The sequence below is a fragment of the Episyrphus balteatus genome, chromosome 1, assembly GCF_945859705.1.
Source record: "Episyrphus balteatus chromosome 1, idEpiBalt1.1, whole genome shotgun sequence".
Classification (NCBI taxonomy): Eukaryota; Metazoa; Arthropoda; class Insecta; order Diptera; family Syrphidae; genus Episyrphus; species Episyrphus balteatus.
This window is the reverse complement of record NC_079134.1, coordinates 113,638,139-113,647,434: the sequence shown is the minus strand read 5'-3', so window position 1 is coordinate 113,647,434 and position 9,296 is coordinate 113,638,139.

Below are 9,296 nucleotides of genomic sequence, written 5' to 3'. Positions count from 1 at the left end.
ATGGTTAAATTAAACGATCAGGAAGGAAGTCTTTGTTCGAGGAGAGAGCCAAAAGTGACACAAAATCAAGTATTTTTCATGAGAATTTAATAGAAAGAGAAGTTTTCGAAAAAATGGACTTGGAAATGAGAGTATGACAATTGCACTAAATAATGGAGGTGGAAAAAGCCCATTCCTACGAAGGTAAATGTTGAAAACAGGCGCTCTTGCCAAGCCATAAATTTGCCCGCCTTCCCTTTATTGATTAGATTTGGGGATCAAGAATGGAGAAAACTTTACGTTCACCGTTGAGAAAAAGTTTAATTTGGATTACCTAGGCTGTTTGCACATCAGTCAAATCTATGTCAAGGATTTTCCAGGTCTAATTTTGAAATGACTAAAAAATTTTACTTATGATTTTATAGTTAATTCACTTACTTTTGGTTACATATATTATCCCACTAAACCTGACTTTTAAGGTGAAAAACAGCTGTATCCTTATAATTATTTCGCTCCAGACTCAGAAAAAATAACTGTTATATTTTATTCTAATGAATTAAATAAAAACCAATGTTTGGAATCAATCCCCTATATATTTGTCTCCTTATTCATAAAAGAAATACAAAATAATATTCTTTACATATCTTAAAAAGAATCAAATAAAGTTGTCCTTATAATTATTTCGCGGAGTGTATACATCTGTTCAACTCATATAAATACTTGAAAATAATGGTTTCGAGGAGCCGCCGCCGTCTGGAAAATTAGGCACCTTGCTTATTGGTTTCGATTGCATAACTACATTGATGTTCATTTTATCAGAAATTCTATAACATGAAATTTTTAGAAATTTGTATTAATAAAATGAATCATTTAACAATGCCTTTAATTTATTTAACTTTAATCCCACATTTTACAGACAAGGTTTAGAATTCAGTTCAGCTGAACCTTTAAGTCAGTTCAAATTTTTGACTTAATTTGTCCGGTTCCACATTCAAATCTGTATTGCGGCCTTGTAAATAACTTTTAAAATATAAATTAAAGTCAGTTCAATCGGAACTGAAACCGAATAAATTGTTAACCCGAAGTTTAAACCAAAAGTGAAAATTGGGGTTATTTTTAGTAGGTCAAAAGTTCACCAATTGTTCTTAGTGTTTTCATAACTTTAGTTAGATTTAAACTTTTAGACCCGTATTTCGGGGGTCTTCCATATGATCTGTTAAATTTTGATAAGGATAGGATTCGAACCCACGAGGGACTCTGTGATAGGGGTGATTAGGAGTTTGAAAATACCTCGAAATCATGTATCAAATGAGATTTTTTTCTTGAAATGCTTTTTAATGGCTTCTTTTTCTCTTCGAAGGTAGAGGTTTTTAGGAAGCGATTATCGAAACTTTGAATCTTCGATTCACAAACTCAATACAAGTCCTGTAGACATATTAACTGCAAGAAATTAAAGATCCTAACCTTGTGGAAGAAAAATTGTTAGTCACAAAATCAAGTTTACTGAGTGATTTTGTTTCTAATAATAAATCTCGAATTTGTAAGTTGTGATATTGTATCGGGTCACAACATCACAACTTACAGAGCAGATTCCAAATTCGAAAGGTTTTGTGATACGATGAGGTGTTGGTATTAACCTCACCTTTTTAAGGGGCCAAATCGTCGCATCCGTTGACGAAACCTCAAACGTACAAAAGATAATTTCGTGATCCATTAACGAGCACAGCGATTGGGATGACGGTATACGTTAGAAAACATAACGAAATTTTTGGTAGAATCTACAACTGCATAGGCCAAACGCCAAAATATAATTGGGTGACAAATTTGACTTTTTCGACCCCTATGCGAGGATGACCGAGCGGTCTAAGGCACCTGACTCAAGAAGCAATGTTGCTTTCTAAAGATACGGGAGAGTAAATGACGTGGGTTCTCGAATCCCACTTTTGGCAAGAATTTTTTTTTTATACATTTTAAGAGTTTTATTATTTTTTTGACTAATCACGTCGTTTTAGTTTTAAAATCTAATTTTTTTTCATATAATTCTAATTTGAGGAATTATTTTTTCTTAGATCATTGGGGGTTGGTGCTGCACACTGGGGCCTACTATATGGGAGGGGTGCCCAAAAGTCCATTTCTTAAATTATAACTTTTACGTTTTTTTTGTTTTATTTCATAAGTATATGTTCTTCCCTATCTATTTCTAAGCTTTATATCATCAATTAAGCACAACAGCTGAAAAAGTGAAGCATCAAAGTGCAAAGTTTGATACCATTGATTTCATCCAGTTTTAGTGGTTAATCATGGATATAATTTTTTTCTTCGTATTAAGTGAAAATAAAAATAACTAAAATTTATCAGCTATGGGCCAAGGTTAGTAGAGTTCACTGAAGTGTTTTTTTTAAATTATACTTTATAAAATATCAGAGATATTTGAGGCTAAAGTCGGAGGTCTTCTTTCGAGAAATTATCGATTTTCTTGGAAATGCGCAAGGTTCTTTTAAAACTATTGCCTGTTTATAATGCATAGGGGTACTCTTAACAAAAAACTGAACTGAAAAGTAAAAGCCTCCTGCGCATTTCCAAGAAAATCGATAATTTCTCGAAGAAAGACCTCCGACTTTAGCCTCAAATATCTCTGATATTTTATAAAGTATAATTTTAAAAAACACTTCAGTGAACTCTACTAACCTAACGTATGCTACGATTTGACCCCAGGTTCTTGTCGAACGTTCGACTCGCGATTCATAATAGGGCCTCTTTTTTGAATTTGTGTTCGAATAAAAAAAATGTTCGTAGAAAAATCTATCACACTTCTTATATCTTATTGATTCGTGACTAGTGATACCATTTTTTACGAACTCCGAAGCAAATACTTTTAGTGCGACGGGACCTATGATGCTTATTTACGTAGTACCTACACATAAAATTAGTCGAGACCTGTGATAAGGGTGAATAAAATCAAATTTAAGCAATTTAACCATCATGTAAATAGTAATTGGCTTTTTTATAAACAGTCTTTTATTCTACAAATAAACGAGTCAGAAATTAAGGAGTCTTCTCATTCAAAATGAGCGGTAGACTGATAAAATTTTCTATGGGCGTTTTATATAACATAGGAACAAAAAAATAATAAAACATGGACATTCAAATATTTGGGGACATACATATTAGGATAATAGAGTAACACCTTTTGTAAGGAAACGAGAATTTTGAAGGATTTCGTAGAGTTTCAAAGATGACTGAGATATTATAGTCTACGATAAACATTCATAATTATGTAATTACGATCAAAAGGTCTAGGACTTTTTTTCGACTGTTTAAAAAAAATGCATTTTAGAATTTTAAAAATGTACTCTAAAATACACATACAAGCATTATACATTAAGGTGGTCCTTATATTGCTTTTTGCCGAAATTTTACAGTGGATGGACATCATTTAGTTCTAAATAGCGAAAAAAAATTCTGTATTTTCTGCGAATTTTTATTTTAACTGCCTAGTCTCCCGGTACAATCCGGAAAACCTCATATAAAATTAGATAATTACCAAAAAAATCGAAGGGAAATGAAGTTTTACATGAAAATTTCACGTTAATTCCATGAGAGAAAGGGAGTCAAATAAAAATCTACAAAAATTAGGAAAAAAAATTCTCAGTGTTTCCAACCGAATAGCGGCTATCCAACTGCATGTTCCAAATAAAAAAATGTTTATTCCAAATAAAAATAAAATCGATAAAAATAAAATTTAGTAGGTACAACCAAAAATATTTTTTGCATTTCGGATCAAAGCAATTTTTGAAAAAATTTAATGCATCATGGTTTTATTTTACTTTTAAAATAGATTACCTACATAGTAAGTAAGAGATGGTTAAATGTAACACATTTTTTTTGGTTTGATCCCAAAATCCGCTGTAGGCACTCGGTCTATGCTCGTTTTATTATTATTAATTTTTTTTAAGTACATAACCATCGTTGCACGAATACAAAATAAAATTCAAGAAAACGAACAGGAATAAGTCTGTCCCAAGGTATGCAATACTTTTTCTTACTCGTAAGTCGTAATTCGTATTCACCACTCGAGTGAGTCCTATCACATTTTGCATTCTTTTCAAAAAATATCAGTTTTAATATCAATTGAAAAGATTTGTATATTCAAATAAAAAAAATAATCTATTGTCTTCAATATTTAGCTCAATAATGACTTGATTAATAATTGTGGTAAGTTTCAACAGTAACTTAATTTTTGTCTTGTCTAGATTTTTTTTTTGCACTTTCAAATATAACGACTCATTTATGTTATTTAAAATCAAAACAGAGTTTTTCCTAAAGGTATGCAATCATTTTTTGTTTTATTCACCTCATTTATTTTTGTTTTCTTTTCTGCATTTAGTACAGTGGTGATTATCTTATCGGCAGCCGAGTTCGTAACGACTTCGGTTTATCATGTATCACATGTGCCAATGATGTGCAGGTTCGATTCCAGCGCTAGGCATAAACATTTTTCAAATATATGATTATATATCCTCCAATCTTTGGCCTGGCTAACAGTTATTAATCGTTAGAAGGTAATGCTAATTTGGAAGGTAGAATAAGTAAGAGGTGGTTTACGCCTTCGGTGCTCAGATGTAAACCCACTCTGAGACCGTCATCCTCGATACCAGCTACAAGCAATTTTTTAATTTTTTTTTAGAGTACCTATCTTTTATTTTAATTTCCTTCGCATTGTTTTTTTGAAGAATTTAAGCATTAATGTGTTTTCCAATAATGAAATTTTTAACATCGTTAAGTCTTTTTCTTACATAATAAACAATAAACAATAAATGTAAAAACAAATTAAATAATATAAAATGCACTTATTCTTAGGGTAGGTTGCTTTGAGTTTTTTTTTTGTGTAAACATTCAAAAAAATAATTTATAACTCGTTTTAAAATTTACATAGGTACATATTTATGAAAAATAAAATGTAATCCTTAATTTGAAGATTAGGAATAGGCTGATACCGTCAGTGACAGTAGGTGTATAATATTTGGGAGCGTATCGGAATCCCGCTTCTTAAAATCCCGTTTTTCGAAAATCCCAAGAATAAAGTTTCAAAATCCCGTTTACTAAAATACCGATTTTTTAAATCCCGTCTTCTGAAATCCCGCATTTTAAAATCCCGTCAAATCCCGAAAATGACGCTTTTTTCAAAACACATGCTTAATGCATAAATTAAAAAAATCATAAGAAACATAGCCGTATTTAGGGGGGGGGGGGTTTTGGGGGTTTAACCCCCCCCGAAATTTTTTTTTTTCAGAAAATCAAAAGATATAGTATAAAAAAATACCTATAAGTCTAATATTTGCAGTACTAAATGGTTTGTTTTTGTATTTTAGTAATTTAATTACCTATCTGAAAATCTCGGGTTGGGGTCAAAATTCTGCCGGAGTCAAAATTCTGTTTTCAAAATTCTGCTTTACAAAATTCTGCTTTCAAAATTCTGCTTTTCAAAATTCTGTTTTTCAAAATTCTGTTTTTCAAAATTCTGCTTTTCATAATTCTGTTTTTCAAAATTCTGCAAAAAATTAAAAAAGGGTTTGGAAAATGTTAAAAAGCGCGCGCTTTTTAACATTTTCCAAACCGTTCTTTAATTTTTTGCAGACTTCTGTAAAATCATCTTCTTGAAAAATTATCTGCTTATTTGATTACTTACCTACATAATTTGTTATTCTTTGAATGTATATTAATTTTCTTTTTATAAATAAATAAATTTGAAAAAATTAAGAACAGGTTTTTAATACTAAACATTTCCGAAAATAATTCAAAATTTTTTAAAAGGAATATTTTGTATCAAACAACCGATGGGTTCCAATAAGTTATAGATTTTATTTGAAAAATATTTGCGACACTCAAATAAAAAAATTTGGGAAAGTACCAATGTTGAATTACATTAATGAGGTGTATTTTTCTTTAGTCAGCGCATATGCTATAAAAAAAAACAGAATTGGCAGAATTTTTTGTTCAAGAATAATGCTGGCAGAATTTTGAAAAGCAGAATTTTAAAAAGCAGAATTTTGAAAAGCAGAATTTTGAAAAACAGAATTTTCGTTAAAAAAGCAGAATTTTGAAAAGCAGAATTTTGAAGCCAGAATTTTGACCCGATCCCGAAAATCTCCCTAAAAGTCTCTACCAATTTCGTATCGTTTATGAAGCTGTCGATGAAGTTTTTATAAGAAAAAACAACAATTTTGTGGTCCATTACAACGTTTGGTAAGGGATTTTCAAAAAACTAGTTTTTACCTCTTTGATCATTTCCTAAAGCACTATGTAAACACCTTAAAATGTTTTTTTTAAGAACCCTTTAAATAACACAAGTATTTATCTACAAGGTTTTTGGTGTCGAGGCTAAACTATACTTTTTCAAAGGGTTGCTGAACTCGAATCCGAAGATAAAAATATTCGATCACATCTCGTTTTTGAAATATTACCGTTAAATCTATTTAAGTCTTTCCGACATCTTATCCTTTTATTTCAGAGAGTACCTATGGAAAATTTGTCGTTATATTTTTAGCTTTCTATTTATCAAATTGTTTCAAATTAGAAAATTAGCTCATGCCAAACAACTTGGATTATTTAAAATTTTTAATTTTAAGTATTCCCGATTTAATTTAGAACTAAATTGATATAATAGAATATTTCAATTTTTTGCTACAAAATTTTAGTGGGAGAAAAATTTAATTTTTCAATGTTTTTATATATAAAATTGTGCGAAATAATTTTTTGTATAAAGCCTAATAATGGTTCAAATTTATTTCTTCAAAAAAATTTTCTTGCTCGCTAACGCTCGCAATTTATATCAAACAACTTATCACTCCTTGTACCAATTTAAACTAGAGATGCCGCCGAATATTCGGCCATTTCATATTCGGTACATTCTTAAATTCTTCTACGGTAAGCAGAGCTATTTTAAACTTTTAACTATGAAATTCTCTCCTAAAAAATACTTAAAAAGGATATTGACAAGTTTTTCGCTCTGACACAGTTCTAATGACCATTTGCTTTAGCGGAATTAAGAATCGACTGCAGTTACATATAAGGCGTGTTTTCTCTACAACTCAGTAGCTACTCATTTTTTTATTTTATTCGAAAAACAATAAAAACAAATACTTACATGTGTAATTTTTATTATTGTTTTGCGAATAAAATCAAAAATGAGTAGCAACTGAGTAATAGAAAAAACACGCCTATAGTTGATAAAAAAGTTTTGTGAATCTTAAAAAAAAAAATTTGTTCGGTCTGAGGTAACCCCCCCCCCCCCCGAAATGAAATCCTAGCTACGGCTATGACCTCAATCTCTGTGATCGGGTGAATAGAACTCACGATATAAGCTTTTTTAACTAACCATATCACGCTTTTCAATTCAAATAAACAAACAAAATCTAAACAAAAAAGCCTCTAAAACATAATCGCATCAACGGCTTATATCTTGAGTTCTATTGGTCACATCCTCAAGATTGGGGTGTCTAGATTTATATAATTTCAAAAAGTATAAATTTAGCCCATTCACATTAAGTGGAAAACTTAAGTTATTTAACCCCCCGAAAACCGTATAAAGCACAAAATTAGAGTTGTCAGACATTTGAAATCGATATTAAGACGCGTGTGGCTGCAAAACTGCGTACTTATATTTTGGTTGTACCTCTACTCCCAAAATTTGCTCGGCCTACTAGCAAAAAACTAGCTTTTTTCTCACTTTTGACTAGTACATGGAGAGTTTCGGAGTAAGATTACTTCTACAATATGATGGTTACAATAACGATTGTGGTCTCATTTTATAGATAATTATAAATACTATAATTCATTTTTGAAGAATTATCCAAACAAATCAAAAGTTCGTCAGATATATGAACAAATGTCATTTTGCCCCAACCTTGCGATACAAACACGCACTTTGTCCAACTATAAAATTTTATTTAATCAACTCACGGAATTGTTTTGTATATGATTTTTTAGATAATTTTATTGTTAATAAGTCTTACCTTTGTCAGTTTTTGTTAAAATGAATAACAATGGAGCTATTCAATAAAAACGATACCAATCTCTTTTCCAAGATGGCGGCTGTTCCCAACCTCCAATTATCCCAACAAATTGACTTTTATGATAAGGACAACCACCCGAACACATTCCATGAAAAAAATGTTGTCCCGCGAAAAATGCGATTTCATGCCCATATTTTGACTAATTTCCCTGAGCTACGTTAACTTTTTCATATTTTTTCATATAATTAGCTAAAAGCGTTTTGAAAAATCTCTCATTTTTAATTTGTTTTCATTTTTCACTATCCCGATTTTGCAATCAAAACTAGTTGCAAAACTAGTGCAAAAGTCGTGCGATTTTTGAAAATAAAACAACTAGTTTTGATTGCAAAATCGGGATAATAAAAAACGGGATTATAAAAAGCGGGATTATCAAAAACGGGATTTTAAAAGCGGGATTTAAAAAAAACCGGAATATAAGCGGGATATCGAACCCAACCCATAATATTTACAAAAATAAATTTCTCCTTCCATTTGATTGGAAAAATCTGAGAATCTTACAAATTTTCTTTAAAGCACTCAAATAAGGAATTATAATTTTTAGCAAATTATATTAAATTATTTATTATTAAATTTTGCTTTGCTTCGATAAAAAAAAATAATAATAATAATAATAATAATAATAATAATAATAATAATAAAACAAACAAAAAAATGAAAAAAAAAATGCCATGCCCCCACCGGGATTTGAACTTGGGAACTTAAATTTGCTGACTTTTTGTTATTCAACTATAACTAGGGTCTGGAAAGGGTGAATACATTTTTAGCGAAATTGGTTTCGTAATTAAAACAAAATACCTAATAAATAAAATGGACTACTGGACCGCACTTACTTTCAGCTAAATTTAAAGTTCTTTACTTCCTTAGGATATTAGAGTTAAAGAAAATTATGAAAGAATAAAGTTTTTTAATAAAAACTTAAGATCTAGCTCAAATATTTTGATTTTAAAAGTTCTTACATTTCTTAATCGGCAGACGGCTAAGGCCATGCTTAAATGTTCCAAATGTTAAACTAAAGCAATGTAAAAAATGTATTGATGAATAAATAAACAACCATAATATCAAATAATAAAAATACAGTTCTTAATTAGTTTTTTCAAGAACTTTCTGCAGAAAAGCACAAGCTCCATAAACTCTCTTCATCAGAGTGTGTGAAGTTAGCCCCCCTTTTTTTGAAATTGTTATTTTTGAAAGTTGTTCCAGGTTGTTCCCGATTTGTTCCGGATTGTTCCAAATTTTTTTTGA